The 16527-nt window shown below is 36.7% G+C and overlaps 1 protein-coding gene across 1 annotated transcript in view; it reads left to right on the top strand.

Annotated features, from left to right (window-relative positions):
- The window catches only part of iqsec2b (IQ motif and Sec7 domain ArfGEF 2b), a 91977-nt gene that overhangs the window by 6843 nt on the left and 68607 nt on the right, over window positions 1–16527 (top strand).

The raw sequence follows: 16527 nt of genomic DNA, 5'->3' as shown, positions 1-16527 counted from the left end.
AAAGAAAGAAAGAAAGAAAGAAAGAAAGAAGGAAAGAAAGAAAGAAAGAAAGAAGGAAAGAAAGAAAGAAAGAAAGAAAGAAAGAAAGAAAGAAAGAAAGAAAGAAAGAAAGAAAGAAAGAAAGAAAGAGGAAGGAAAGAAGGAAAAGCCTGTACTTATTATTATTTATACAACTATAATGAATGGGAGCATTTAAGCTTCACAAAGGATGCAAAAGCATATCATGGAAAAAAAAATCCATTATAAAGTGGTCTAATTGACTTTTTTCTTAGTCATCTAAAACAAGTTTTATTTTTGACAAACAGACTGACATTTAGGTAATTTATTCACATAATCATCCTCTCCAGTGTCTTTTAACCTCTGCAAACTTTACCATCAACAAGTCATATCAAGGTCTAATTTTATCTTTTGCTTTTTTATGCTTTTTGTTTTTCTTTGTCATTCGAGATTGACAGCCTCAGTTTTCGGACAGTTCAAAATGAAAATATGTTTTATTTAAATATATATATATATATATATATATATATATATATATATATATATATATATATATAGACACAGAAGGAAGTCAAACAGGTTTGAAGGGTGAGTAAATGATGACAGGATGATATTCTGTCGCTTTAATGCATTCAACATCCACTCCAGTTTATTGAGTTATTTTTAAGAGCACTTTTTTTGCCTTTAAAGATTTTTTTCCCCTCCAAAGCATAAAGCATGTTATTCCGGACATCATTCTGCTTTCTGAGTCTTGTCTCATCCTCTTTTCACACTCATCTCTCACATCCTCTTTTCACTGCTTCAGGTCAGAGGTCATTCTTTATTCATATCTTCTCTCCACTTCCGTGGTCTTTTCTCCCTCTCTCTTGTTGTTTGACTCAACCTATCCATTTATGAGTTTCTCTCTCCTTTGCTTTTTTAAACTCCCTCTCCTGATGTTTTTAGGTGTCCCTCTCTCTTTTTTCCTCTCCACCCTCTCTGTGGCCAACAGATGGCGAATCAGTGTGTGTGTTCCACCACTTCTCTTTTAGAGTCGAACATGCTGAGAGAAGGTCTTTCTCTCTCTCTCTCTGCTGATCTCTCTTTCCTCCTACATCTCCTCCATTTTAGCTCATCTCCATAGTCTTAGAGTAAATCCTGTATCAGATCACATCTCCATCTTTTCATTGTCATCTCTCCCTGTATCTGTGTGTTGATGATATGGCATTAGGTCAGGGTTATCTGCAGCGGATGTTAATTATTGACCTATGTTGTGCTTTTAGAGTGTGTCTGATGGCTCCGGCTGTGTGCCAGCAGTCTGAACTCTGCTGTTTATGCCCTTTGCAATAGCCTTGAGCATTTGTGGTTAGACAACATGAAAATAAATGTGATCATGTTTATTTAATAAATATCCCTTCTCTTATTGTAAATGATTCATCATCATTGTTTGTCTCAACCTTTGAAATGGCATTTCTTCTGACATGCCTATGGTGAGAAAAGGAAAAGTAATTTGACTTTATGGCATTGCTAATTCATTTAGCTGCAGTTCCCTCAATAACCCCCTTTTTGGAAACCCTGCCATATCTGATTCCTGAGTTTTTGCCTCAGAATGCTCGATCAAGTTAGTCTGTGTCCAGGAATTTTTTTCATTATTGTGTGAAAAGCACCGTTTTTTTTTTTTTTTTTTTTATTGAGACAGTCAAACTAGGTCTATTGCAGTCATGATTTATTTTCATTAATTGGGGCTTCCCTCTCCTCATTTGGCTTTCACTTATGTGCCTGGATGGTTGGATACATTTTACATTAATTACTGTGGGTCCCACTTTATGTGAGGTGTCTTTAACTACTATGTGCTTGCATGAAAAAATGGATTGCTAAAAAGGAAAGGTTTAAGGTTGGGTTAAGGTGTGGGGTTGATGCATGGTCAACGCTGTAATTATAGATGTAAGAACAGAAATTAATTAGGCCTACAGATTAAATGAAGTACAATGTAAATGTGCACAATTAATGAATTGTATCAAATGGTTAATTGAAATGTTAGTGCACATTAAAGACACTTAATATAAAGTAGGTCCCAATGTTAAAGGGTTAGTTCACCCAAAAATGAAAATTAAGTCATTAATTACTCACCCCCATGCTGTTCCAACCCCGTAAGACCTTCGTTCCTCTTCGGAACACAAATAAAGATATTTTTGATTGAATCTGAGGGCTGGATCACTCTTCCATAGGCTTCCTAAGGGACTGGCTCTTGATGGCCCAGAAAGTCATTAAAGAAAAGGTTTAAATATTCCATGTGCCTACAGCGGCTCAATTATAAGTTTATCAAGCGACGAGACTACTTTTTGTGCGAAAAAAACATAAATAACGACTTTATTCCACTATTCCATTACTTCCTTATGGGCGCATGCGCGAGAACTGAGACGAGGACGTTCTCATTTGTCTACTTTTTGTTACCGGCTGCTCACCGCTTAGGAGTTTTACCGCCACCTACCGTATAAAATGATGATCCATATATAAGGCGCTCCAGATTATAAGGAACACTGTCGTTTTTTGAGAAGATTAAAGGCTTTTAAGTGCACCTTATAGTGCGGGAAATACGCAAATTAAAAAGCGTATTTACAGCGCGCATCTTCCTCTGCTTGTAAACAGAAAGTTTTGCGCTTCCAGCTATATCAGCACATCATCTTATACGGTACGGGGCGGTAATACTCCTAAGCGGTGAGCAGCCGGTAACAAGAAGTAGACGAATGAGAACGTCCTCGTCTCAGTTCTCGCGCATGCGCCCATAAGGAAGTAATAGAATAGTTGAATAAAGTCATAATATAAGTCGAATAAAGTCGTTATTTATGTTTTTTTCGCACAAAAAGTATTCTCGTCGCTTGATAAACTTATAATTGAGCCGCTGTAGGCACATGGAATATTTAAACCTTTTCTTTAATGACTTTATGGGCCGTCAAGAGCCAGTCCCTTAGGAAGCCTATGGAAGAGTGATCCAGCTCTCAGATTCAATCAAAAATCAATAAGTCATAACTGATCTATCCATCCATCCATCCATCATTCCATTCCATCCATTCCATCCATCCATCCCATTCCATCCCATCCCATCCCATCCCATCCATCCATCCATCCATCCATCCATCCATCCATCCATTCATCCATCCATCCATCCATCCATTCCATCCATCCATCCATCCATCCATCCATCCATCCATCCATCCATCCATTCCATCCATCCATCCATCCATCCATCACAACTTTTCAAAGCTACACATTGCACACATAATGTAAAATGATACCTTACTCATTGGCTGCGCTTCAAAAGGTCAGTGGAAACAAGGGCAAGAGTCATGTTGAAATTGTTTGAATTTTAAGTGGCATGTTACAACACGTTACAGTGTGCTGTGTGGCGCTCTGTGTGATGCTTCATTTCATGTAGTTCAGTGAATGTTGACATGAGTCATGTGACATTTGTATAACTCAAATGTGCTATTGTGAACAGAACATCAGAGCTTCTATTTGCAGCAAATGCTGGCATTTAGTCAACAATGCTAATTTATTAACATCATAATTTAGTGTTATTTAATTCATTTGTTTAAATATTGCACCTGTGCCACATGATCACACATTAAGAGGAGCATGTTCACGCAATTATGTCTATCACGGCGATTCAGGTGTATAAATAGCTGATTATCTCATGTCTACTGCCAGGTCTTGATGCCAACTTCCTATTCATTTCAACCTCCTGATGCCTTGTTCGGTATTCAACAACAAACCACCTTGACAAACCACAGTGTGATCTACTCCAGTTTGCTGAGCTAAGCCAATTATAACAGAGCTTATTTACAAAAGGTTTACACTTTTTTAAGGTGTCCTTGTAACAGTGCAGTTATACATTTAAGTTCTGAGTAATATTAATTAACAACATGTACTTACTATTGGGTTAGGCTTAGCTGCAATTATGCATAAATTACTGTTTTTATTTGTACGTACGTACATGTAACATAAAAGGATGTAACATGTAAGTGTGCTCACATTTATTGAATATGCACTTCCAACTGTATTTTAAAAACTACTTATAGATAATATTAAATTAAATTAAAGACTACTTAAGTGACTACACTTTCATGCCGGGTACTTAACACACTTAAGTACACATTTAAAAAGTGCACTGTAATAATGTCAAATTAAACGTTTTTCAAAGTACATTTTGAACCATTCTGTGTTAATCATTGTTTGTCAAGCTTTAATGAAGTACAACTCTTTTGTGTGTTGAATAACATACAAAAGCTCAAGTAGAGTTTTTGATTATAATACTAATAATAATATATTAATAACTCTTATGTGTTATTTGATACTACATTTAAAGTATAAATATTTTTAAAATAAACTGAATTGCAACTTAATTCCAAATGTGCTTATCCTTGGGGTCAATTTGACCCCATTCAATGTTTAATGTCTGTAAAAACATAATTTTATTTATTTATTTATTTATTTTGCTTCAAATTTAATGACTTTTCCTAATTTAATGGGGACAACTCTGTAAACATAAAATTAACCTGCTAATATTTTTTCAAAGTCCTGTACAAATTTTGTAACATCGGTGTTCCTTGGGGTCAATTTGACCCCAGGCTCTTTTAGATGTATAATAAAACAGAAGAAATATTAAAATATCACACACATTTGTTTTGGTTGTTATATTGAGGTCATTATAACATGTTATAATTTGAATTTATAATGTTCATTGTATTTTTACATATTCAATATCATTTTCAAAAAAACATCCCTCTGTTTTAGGGCTCTAACCAAACATAACCATATCTGTAGTATTGCGAGAACTACTAGTACTGTAGTTCACATGACATGTGACATAATTCTCAAGATAACTAATAATTTTTTCCTGTGTATTTGGGAGGGGAAAACATCATTTTTGTGAGAATTTTGATGTTGCCCGTGCCATGGGGGAGGAGAAAACATAATTTTTGTGAGATTGACCCCAAACATAACTCGTGTTACTATCCTTGATAAAATAAATAGTTTTTCTTTCCAAATGTCATAGATTACATAAATCTATACTTAGAAATATTATAAAACAAATAAAACACCAGATGTATTTATACTTTTCCAATTTTAGGTCAAATCAGTAAGATTTTATGTTGATTTGTAAATTTGTCCATAGTCGTGCAATGGGTATTCTGGATGTATAAGGGGTTAGGTGAGGTGGGGTGGGGAGGGGGGTGGTGGGTGGATGTCAACTTAAAACGTTACTTAAGTAGTCAACAAAGACAAATTAACTGAGACAAACCTTTGTAAAAAAAAAAAAAACATATTGTGGAGGTTTAAATTACTGGGGTCAAATTGACCCCAGAGGGTAAAAAGTGTTATCAGATTTGAGGGTAAATGGAGGGTTAACAATAATAAATGACATATATGTTTCAATATAAATTACAGTATTTTAGCTAACCATAAATGCTTGTGTGTACATTTGTCAATACACTTTAACTATATGTCAAAGACCATATATACAGCCATGCTCAGAATTAATGGCACCCCTGGTAAATATGATCCAAACTGGCTGTAAAAAATAAATCTGCATTGTTTTCCTTTTGATCTTTCATTAAAAAAAAAAAATGCCAAAAATCTTTTGATTTAATAACTCACATTATTATTTATTTAATGCTACATGAACACTAGCGTGAGCAATTATCACCTTTTTTCACTTGCACATGAACTATTAATGGAAACCAATTTTCCACAGTCACAGTTATATTGTACTATGTAATTCACCTTCATCCTGCACGTGGGTAGTTATAATGGACCATGCATTTATCTTGCTTCTTGTCTCAATGTCTTTTCAGCAACTTTTTTCTTCACTGCTTTGGAATGGTCTGCGGTGTCACAAATGAATTTCACAAATATGTCACGTGTCCTCTCAATATGAGTTCATAAAAGATGTACGGATGCTAATTATGAAAAATAAATAAATAAATAGTGAAAGGTTTAAAATAATGTCACACCGTGTCTTCTCAACTTCTCAAAAGTCTGTCAAGTCAGCTTGTTCAGTAAATGTAAAGAATGAGTGAAGGAGGTAAAAGTGTTCTCAATGACGTGTTTGTCAGACAGCTTTTTTAGGGAGTCCGACACACACACTATGAGAGTGTTTAATTAGTGTGACCTGAGTGTAATTACAATGAGCCAAGAGTGTTAATTACCGCTGTGATCTTTATATGTGTTCTCTCCTGTGCTCAAAATGAAATTCAGCTTAACATTTATTTACTTTGACCTATCAGGGCGGGACAAACAAGACTTTAGACTTTTGTTTTATATAAAAATATTATTGTGAATGATGAATATTTATGCATTTAGCACATCCTTTTATCAAAAACGTAAACCTCCTTTAATGTAAATCTGGTATTTTTGCCTATCATCTGCCAGGTAAAATATAAAGTTATAACACGTGTTGCAAGTGGCACAGTGACAATGTTATCGCACAAAGAGTGTGGGATGATTAATATACACAAGATGAATACTTAAGGTTAATGAGTATCACATGTGAAAAATCAAGTAACGGTGTAAACGTGCCCACATACTGTTATCTGTGCTGAAGGAATTGCTCTCAACTGTAAGTGAATAAAAAGAAGCCTAATTATCCAACACTGTTTTTATTTCATACATTTGCATAATTGTGGTTTATTTTTCATTCTGGCATTACTGTTTCCTAATGCTGCACTCTCAGCAGGCCAGTTATGCAATATCTTAACTTGGAGCTAACAATCACCAGCAGAAACTCTTACAATCCACCAGGGAGGACAAGTTGACAGGATTTGCTTTTTAGGCTTGAATCTGCCTACAATTTTGCTATTTTTATGATAGTTTTTTTTTCTCTCTGCCTCTGTCCCTCTCACACATAAACACACATCTGTCCTTTCCCATCCTGGTTTATTGAATGTGCATGGGCAATTTCGTTATTAAATGTATGTATTATCAGATTGGAATAGGCTCATTGCAGTATCAAAGAATAGCTCTGTCTTTTTTTTTTCATCTCTTTCCATTTATGTTTGTGTGTGTTGAAGCGATGACTCAGAAAATAAAATTTTTCACGTTTTCTGTTTTACCCCACTGTCCTCCTTCCTTTATCTCTCCTCTATCTATACCTCATCTTCCTCTCTCCATGCTTCAGTTCAGTGTATATAAATAGATTTCTACCTTTTCTAAAGTTGTGTATGCTTGTGCAAAACTCACTGATGCTGTGGCTGTTTCTGGGTTCTAGTTAGGGCATTGCAAGTCAGTTTCTAATGTGTTCTGCTTGGCTTGAATATATGAGGCCCTATCATACACTCGGCGCAATGCAGCGCCAGACGCGAGGTTTTTTTTTTTTTTTTTTTGGAAATATGTTCATTTTACAACTCCCCCAGTGTTAAACAGTTGAGTTTTACCGTTTTCCCAATGCATTCAGACGATTTTCTGATATTTACAAGAATATCAGTAGCCAGACAGTTTCTGGTCTCATTGACTTCCATAGTAGGAAAAAAATATACTATCATGTCAGTCAAACAAGATAGGCTGGCATAATTTATAAGTTCAATTGTTTATTCACAAACTGTTCCAAATTGTTCCAATTTGGAAAAAAAAAACATAACAAAAAAAACTATAATATAACTGTAAAAAAAAACATATCTATATAAAACTATAACAAACCAGGTGTCGGGAGAGTGACTCCCATTTTAATAAATTATTTTTTTGTAATAAAAAAAAGCATATCTAATTAATTGAAACCATGAAACTTATACAATTTAACAATCGTTTTATTCAAATATTAAAATTAATTAAATTTAGAGCACTATGACTTTAAAAAATGGTTTTCTTTTTGTTTTGTTTTCTTGATTCCATTCCAGGGTTTAACTACATTAACAACCAATGATTTCAAATGTGATGATTTAAACAAAACTTTCTTCAAAGGTTAAACCAACCTTTTATTTTGACGGGTTGCCGTGTAGACCTTTGTCTCTGTGTGTTTTTTATGATATGACGATAGTTTTTCTCAAATCCAGCTGAAATGCTGCAGAAGTGGTTCTCAGTGCGGCTGTGTAGATAAAGTTCATGTATTAGTGTACTCATATAGTCTGAAAACATCAAGAGCGTCTTGCGTGCCTCAGTCTGTGTTTGAGTGTTGTGGTAAATGATACATCATTAAATGGTTCATTCGGAGACACGCAGAACCTGGATGATTCCTATTTAAATACTTTTTATGCAAATATTCACATAGTCTATATCGCGGTTTTATCCAAGATATGACAATTCCGTGAATTTCCGTGTTATGCAGTGGGCTAAATTCCGTTTCTATGCCTGGATTCCGCGATTCGGTCCATGTTTTCTGCATCGCAGGAATGTAATATAGTCCTATGGTTGCCAACCACGGTAAAAAACATGAAGAAGTAATCGTCAATTATTCAGATAAGTGATACTTAGCAGTTGTAGCTAAATGGAAAATGTATTTAGGAAAATGTAGCTTGTGTGTAGTGTGTGGATGCTACCGCACTACTTGATCAAAAAAGAACTTCGCTACTGAAAAGCTTTTGATTCAGAAAACAGTGACGCTACCACCACGCTACTGAGAAATGTAGTAGTAGCGTCACTACTTGTAGCGACGCTACTGCCCAACACTGCTTACCATAAGGCTGTGTGTCCACCAAAGCGTTTTTAGCCAGCTGAAAACGCCAGACGCTCTGCTGAAGAAGCCGTGCTTTGGGCGCTTGATAGCGTTTTGGCAGCGCAGCGTTTCTTCCGTTGAGATGTTTCGTTGCTATGATACAGAATATCTGCAGCACAGTTTACTTGTAACTGATTTCGCATATAATTGGTTTCATACTAAAATTTATTTCTCTTCAATTTTGTTCGGTTAGCTCTGCTGGTTGATGTCGTTGTACAGAAAGAATGTTGTGACAGTTGGTCAGTGTGGTTTAGTCCCGCCCCTCCTCCACTGTGATTGGACGGATGGTTAAAAAGTGACAGTGTTGAGCGCTGCGTTTTCTCCAAAGTTGATCATTTTTCAATTCTCGGCGACCAGTAAAAAACGCCGGGCGCTCAGCACTTCAGCTTGAAAAAAACGCTCAGCGCCTGGCGTTTAAAAAACGAAGCGTTCCCATTGAAAACAATTGAAAACATACGCCAGGCGAGTGGAAAAACGCTTTGGTGGACACACGGCCTAAAGTGAGCTTAAATCAAATGGCGATATTAAAGTCCCCCTGTGGTGAAAATCAAGCTTTTAATGTTGTGTTAAAATGTGGTGTTTTTAATGTGGTTTAAGTCAACACCATTGTTGAGTATTTTCTCCTTAAATCTGCAGTGAACCAAAGACAGTTTCAAAAACGCGGTTTGAAATCGGTGGTGTTTCTGATGTCACAAACTACTTTGTAACCAATCACATCATATGCTGGCGGGGTTTAGCATTTCAACAAACTAGCAGAGGAGTGCGAAGTGCTACCACAGTAAGTGCTTGGGAGCATTTCGACTCTGCACAATGATATCATCACTCCGGAGAGGGAGAGGTCTTTTCACGAGTGATGATATTACTGCGCCGAGTCGTAGTACTCCCTAACACTTGCTGTGGTATTCCGCCATACAATATGAAGAGTTCAGATGCAAAAGCCTCTAAATGCCATTTGAAATTTTCTTCTTTAATGATGATTTTTATCAAACTTGTATATTTAAGTTCAGTAATTTCACTTAAATAACAATTAATAGGTAATTATCATCGCCATTTAAGTGAAATCACTGAACTTAAATATACAAGCTTGATAAAAATGATCATTCTAGAAGAAAATTTCAAATGGCACTTAGAGGCTTTTGCATCTGAACTCTTCATATAGTTATCCACTTTACACGCTTAGAAAAGTGCAACGTTTTATTTTGTGTAATTCTTGGTCGAGTTACACTACTCGTGTAACTACATTTAAATAGGGAAAACGTGGAGGTGTTTGGTCGCTTCTCTGCTTGGATCCTATTGAATGAACTGGGCTAAATTAAGTGCAATCAAAGTGTCTCGCACGCCAGAGCGATTAAGTGCACGCACCGAGACGAGAGAGGTATGTATCAGCTCGTCTTATGGGAATAACATAGTTTAATATGTAAAAATGGTTAAGAACTGCAGAGTTGAATTCACTCATAATATGCTGAGGGGATGTACAGTGAGATGGGGAGGTGTTGACATTTAAAGGGGCCATGACATGAGAAAGTTTGTCTTTGCCATGATCTTTTGATATTTCAGAGGTCTTTGTAACATTAAAACTTCCTGCAAGTTTCATAGCTTGAATAACATTTTACATTTGCCTACAGTAGATGCGAGCGTTGCATATAGAACCCATTATAATCACTGGATACAGTATACAGATGCACGTTCAGTTTCTGACATACTTTAGGCGTCTAAAACTGTCGACAACAGGACAAATAGAAGAGTGAATGAAGGTTTGTTTTAATGCGTCCAGTTTAAACAGTTCGTTTGTGTCTCTGTACAGGCTACAAACCATAAGTAAATAATTTCATAATGCTGTTTCTATAAATGCAGGTTTTATATTGATAATGTTTTCAAAACACTTACTACTTTCGTGTAATAGCGAGTGGGCATTGATACTTTTTCCAATGCAATGACGTTAGCCAATCATTAAATTGGCAGTTTACTGACAAGCCTTAAAGGAGCCGCTCAGCCGCCCCTTAAAACTGATCATTTCAGACAGAGGGCTAGAATGAAGGTGCAAATAATTGTTTTTTGTCATTATAAGTGAACTTCAAGGAACATATTAAATTAATTAAACAAAAAATCCATGTCAACACCCCTTTAAAGAGTGCATTATTTGTCTTCTGTTCTTTTGTTTATTTATTTATTTTCTTGAAGAGTATCTTTAGGCCACGTCCCTGAAGAGCGACCCTGCTGTGGGTTCAGGTTTTTGTTGGCTGTGATGATGTAATCCCGTGCTCAGAGCGATGCGATCGTGCCAGGCCTGTGTGGCTCCTTTTACCTCATGGCAAGCAAACAAGAGCATTTACCAAGGACTGAACCAATGGAGAGAGTGAGGGTGAACTGGACTGTCACACAATAGTTTGTCCCGTACTGACTTACGGCTGAGTGGCAGAAAGAGAGAGGGGCGATGACTATTAAACGTGGGACCGTCCCTCCTGGTTATTTGAGTGCACTCTCACCTTGCATATTATATAAGCCCTGCATTTATTTATTTATTTAATTCTCTATTTTTTGCAAACTGCCTTTCCCTCACACGCACTTGCACACTCAGGCTTCTGCACATTGCACAAATAGCCCAAAGTGGCATTTCTTGCCAGAGATGTCCAACTGAAACCAAGTTTCTGCATTTATCTGTGTGGGTGTGTGTGATCCGTTCTGTGTGTTCGGTTTGCTGCTTTTTTATATACAGCAGGGGCGTTCATTTAAATGTACAAGAGGTCTCTAAATGTCCTTCCCACCAGAGGTTAGAACAATCAACCGTCTCAAAATAACTTAAACAGTTTCAGGAGTCAGTATGTTATATTGCTGTGATGTTAAATTAGCAATAAGCCTTGATATTCTGTAAAAGTAAGAATTCATTAATACTCACTGCATAATTGTTGACAGAACAATTAATTAATTATTTAAAAAACAAATCTATAGCTTTTTACTTAACGAATCCTGTGAAAACAAAACAGTGTGCTATTGTGCATGTGTAGTGCACTTTAAATTTTAAAATTATGTTTAAAAAAAACTAATTACAGATAAAATAATATTCATGAAATAAAGTAAAATGTCTCTTAAGAATACTTGAAGAGATTCAATTTTACTTTAATTTTATTAACACACTCAAGTACACTTTTAAAGTAGGTCTACAATTCTCTTTTAATGATTTTTTTTTTATCATTATTTATAGAAGTACACTTATTTTGATGGGCTGACTGATTAAAATACTAAAACACATGCAAAGTACTTGATATAATTTTGTATGCCACTAAATTGCAACTTCATAATTTCAAATGTGTAATTAATTACAAAGTTATCCTTTACTTAAATGGTCCACTTCAGACATTCTACTAACTATGAGTAACTTTGCAATTACATGTCAACTAACTCTCATTAGAGTATTGGTAGATGGTTAGGGTCCAAATAATCTCAGAAACCATCTATGCTAAACTGTGGGGAAAACCATTAAAAAGTTAATTTCCAGCAATTTTGGATATCGGCCATTCACAAAATTTCCCCACATCTTTGTGAGGGGCATTCCGGCTCATTTTTTTTCTTTAACCTTTATAGATGACAAATCCAGTGAGAAACGAACCTTTGCTCGCCACGGTCACAGATTTGCTATGACCCAACTATATGCTTCAATAGAAATATATTTTAGTTTAGTTTACCTTAAATTGTTTTAGTATTTATTTACCATAAATGCTTGTCAGTACATTTTAACCATAATACTACATAAATAGTACCTTTAATAATACTTGAAAAAACCTGAGTGGTAACAGTCCAGTTGTTGTATTATGTTATTGGACAAGATGACTCTAAAAGCTCTATACTGTAATGTGTATGTTTTCACTCCACTGTGCAAGAGAATCTACTAGCAGCAGATACATTGAACCGATGATTTCTTGATTCCAGTGTACTGTAAATGCATTGTTAAACATCTTTCCACAAGGCTTTATGCTGTTAATGATGTTCCAATTCTCAATCTGGCGAAAAAAACCTGCTGTTAATAATTATATGCATTTATGATGTGTCATTCAGTGATTCGCAGTCGAGGAGAAACCATTCTTTTAACTGGAACTGTGATATACAGTATGTATAGGCTAACGTGCATATGTAAAGCACTTCATACAAAGTCAATACATAACTTGGTCAGTATTCTTGTTTGTTTTATTTTTTGTGTTCTAATTGCATGTATCTTGGTTAGAAAGTATAAAAATCAATTCCATTTCCTGTTTAAGCATTGATCTTTTCAGAACATCAGAGTTTACAAAGTCAAGCCAGAGTTTGTGTGTGCACAAGCGTTTGTGTGTTTTCCCATACGCACGGTTTAGCAAAGCAGATATTAATTTAGTCTGTTCTAATTCCATAAAAGCGTTTTTTCACACATGAAAAGCAGATCGTTGTATGAATAATATGGTTGCTGTGGAAACTGAAGATTCCCGCAGGCTGTTCATAGGGTTCGAGCCACCCTTCCGCCCCCTGCCTCCTACCCACAGACGCTTCTCAGAGTGAGTGAATGTGTATGTGTGTGTTTGTGGATGAGCATCCTCTTCACCTCCGCTTGGAGATGGATTACTCATTCACATCTTTCAAACGGTTCTTGTGTAACCAGCGATGACAACCTTGCTTTACAGAATGACTTGCAAAATAAGGTACACTCCAAACCCAGATGTTCATGTATCCAAAAAAATTAAATTAAAAAATTACTCAGCTTTGAAATAGTCCACCAGATTGTTAGAAAAAGCAAGCATTTTTGAAAATTCTCTTAGGACTATAAATCTTTTTGATTTTTATATTTTTTTGAAGACTGGAAATATAAATTAAGCTTAAGCTTCAGAAGCACTTAAAGCAGTAGGTAACTTTTGTAAAAAAAAAACAAAAAAAACATCACATATTTTTTAAAACTGTCATTATGTCCTGGCAGTAGAATATGAGACAGATAATCTGTGAAAAAAAATCAATCTCATCTGGCTCCTCCCAGTGGTCCTATTTTCATTTGCATAAATACACCGCTCCCAGTGTCAATCGTGTATGCGCTGCACAGCGTGTACCGTCGTTCAAACCAAACTCAAGATTGCCGGTGTGCCGCTGCTGTGCTAATGGCGGACAAACAACCTGAACTGCCAATTTCTCGAGTGGCACCTGCTCAGAAAACAAAGACGGGTGAATAGTAAAAGACGATAAACAAATGACAAAGAAAGAATTAGACAGAGCCAATTGACTCGGTGTCAAAACTCTAGCCGCGTATCATGTAGATAAAATTAGGGATGCACGATATAGGATTTTGGCCGATGTTTGATATGCCGATATTTTCAAACTAATTTTGCCCGATACCGATATATTTGTATTTTTTTTGAAGTGCAAAAAAAGCTTATTAAAGCTTCTATTAAAGTTCTCAGTCAAGAGCAGTGAGTGATTTCCTCTGTGTTTTGTTGTTTTATTAATATTAACGGGATAGTTCTCCCAAAAAATTTAAATTGTCATCATTTACTACTCTTTCAAGTTTCTTTCTTCTATTGAAATTATAAAAGTTATTTGGAAGAATGTGGCTAACCAAACAGTTGCTGTACTCCAGTGACTTCCATAGTATATTTAAGCACAAGAAAGAAATGAATACAGGTTTGGAACAACATTAGAGTGAGTAAATAATGACAGAAGTTTTATGGGTGCAGTATCTCTTTAAGGACAAGCGGCAGCATATTATTACTGTCTCTTTAAGAACTGCACGTGATGCGTCTAATATACACGTATTTGACAAGCAGACTTTCTCTGTTTGCTTTCACTTTAGACATAACCGACTTTGTTTATGTAAACTTTGTGTGTATTTGACTGTATCAGCGCAATAAGACTCGGAAGATTAGCAGGCGCTGTGCCAGGCTTTTAGTTCCTGTGAGCGTCGGGTGAACGCGCTCAGAAAAGCGGATGTTAGAACAGCGCATCAGCACAGCACGTGAATGATACGTTTACCTAGCAAGACTTTGACGCACATGCAAATAATCAACTTTTGTGAATTGCGGTGTCCCGTGAGTGTAACTCTATCTCTGCGTTTACATGTGATGTGATGTGAATGTACGTCGCGTTGTACAGATGAAGGCGCCAGAATTGAACTGATAGAATGCACGATAGCCTACTATAATTTTTCTTCAAAAGCAGAAACCGTCAGACGCACGCACACCCCTAGTTGGAAGTTTAAGTTGCTGGCGCTCATGCTTCGTTCGTGGTCGTCACGTGCGCATAGGAAACACACCACCCAATCGGCAAGGCTCATCGGCTTTATTGGCCGATACCGATGTTGTCCCGATATCATCGTGCATCCCTAGATAAAATATCCAGGCCGTTCTCATCCTTTAACGTCATATAGAACGCTATATGCAAAAACGGCGCTATACTACGCACATGGCACCCTTTATCGTTAATATAACACGCGAACCCAAGACGTCATAAATCCTTTAGCGTGAATATGACACGCACACCCTACCCCACACCTAAACTTAGCCCTCACAGCGCGTGTTATGTGCGTAGTATAGCGCCGTTTTTGCATATAGATTTGTATATGACGTTAAAGGATGAGAATGCGTTGAAATATCACATACACTCTAAAAAATAAGATGTTGTATTTAAAGGGTAACTAAACACCAAAACAACTTTTTTTAGTTAATGATCTGTAAGAATGGAGCTTCATAAATGCTGTTCATTGATTCGAGTACATTTTTTGACAATTGAGTATAAAGTGTTTTGATTTTCAAATATATGGTGTAAAAACGTCTGAGTGCTGCCCTCTTCAGGTTAAACGGAAAGCTCCTGCAGTAGGGGTACTTGCTGACGTAGCGAACTCTCAGACGCACTCTGTCACACCCTTGGTGCGAGCTCACCACGCCCTTGGCAGCCCCTGGTATAAAAGCATCTGGTTCCGTCAAAACTACTGTAGCGAGTCAGGAGTTGGATTTATGAATATTGAAAACGATCAGGATACTATAGCATATAATAGCATCTAGTTAGCATAGCATTTATATAGTTATTTAGATTATTTTTGAAAACGACCAGGATAGTATTGTTGCATCTATTTAGCATAGCATTATATAGATAATTTAGATTATTTTGTGTAGCTAGTAGCATAGTACAGTTAGGATAGCTTCAAGTTAGCATAGATTTATCAGTGTTTAGTACAGTGATCAGGATAGTAACGGAATAGAGGTGGACATGGGCTTCTCCACACAGCTGCACACGCAGTGCCAAACACTGCTCGTCCTGCATGGACTCCTCCACCGCAGTGGCGTCTTGATGTGAGTGATCATGGATATTTTAATCACAATTTATGGTTAGGATAAAGTTAATCCTCTAGGGTCGACAAACGAGCCGCTGCATTTTGCTGGATTTTTTCATATAGCGGCATAATATCAATAGCGTGCGCTATTGAGATCAACTCGACGACATAACTCATCAGATGCCGGTCGCGATGCGGGAGTTAAGACCGCAGTTTGAGCCAGCAGCTCGAATGGATTTGGCCCTGTGTATACAATTCACCCTCATCCACTTCAGGTGAAGGTGAAGGTGAGGGAGAAAAGTCCTCGACTTCAAATGGCCGCTCTGTTGCAAAGGCAGCTATTGAGTCACTCCAGACTAGTCTCGCTCTATTAGAGTCTGACAGCAGCTGTCACTCACGGCGGGTCTCAGGTGCACGCCCCCTAGCCCCGCTGGGGTCTGCCCATTTTTTCAGCATTTTTCAAATATTGCTAGTGGGTGGAGTCAGGCTCTGACCAGGGGTTTAGTTACCCTTTAATTAATAAAGTTATGTCAACCGGTCCCACAAAACTTACTTGCTTAAATGG

This window comes from Pimephales promelas, chromosome 14 (assembly GCF_988280905.1).
Source record: "Pimephales promelas chromosome 14, fPimPro1.hap1.1, whole genome shotgun sequence".
Taxonomy (NCBI): domain Eukaryota; kingdom Metazoa; phylum Chordata; class Actinopteri; order Cypriniformes; family Leuciscidae; genus Pimephales; species Pimephales promelas.
The sequence above is the reverse complement of the archived record's forward strand: the minus strand, read 5'-3'. Positions and strand labels throughout refer to the sequence as shown.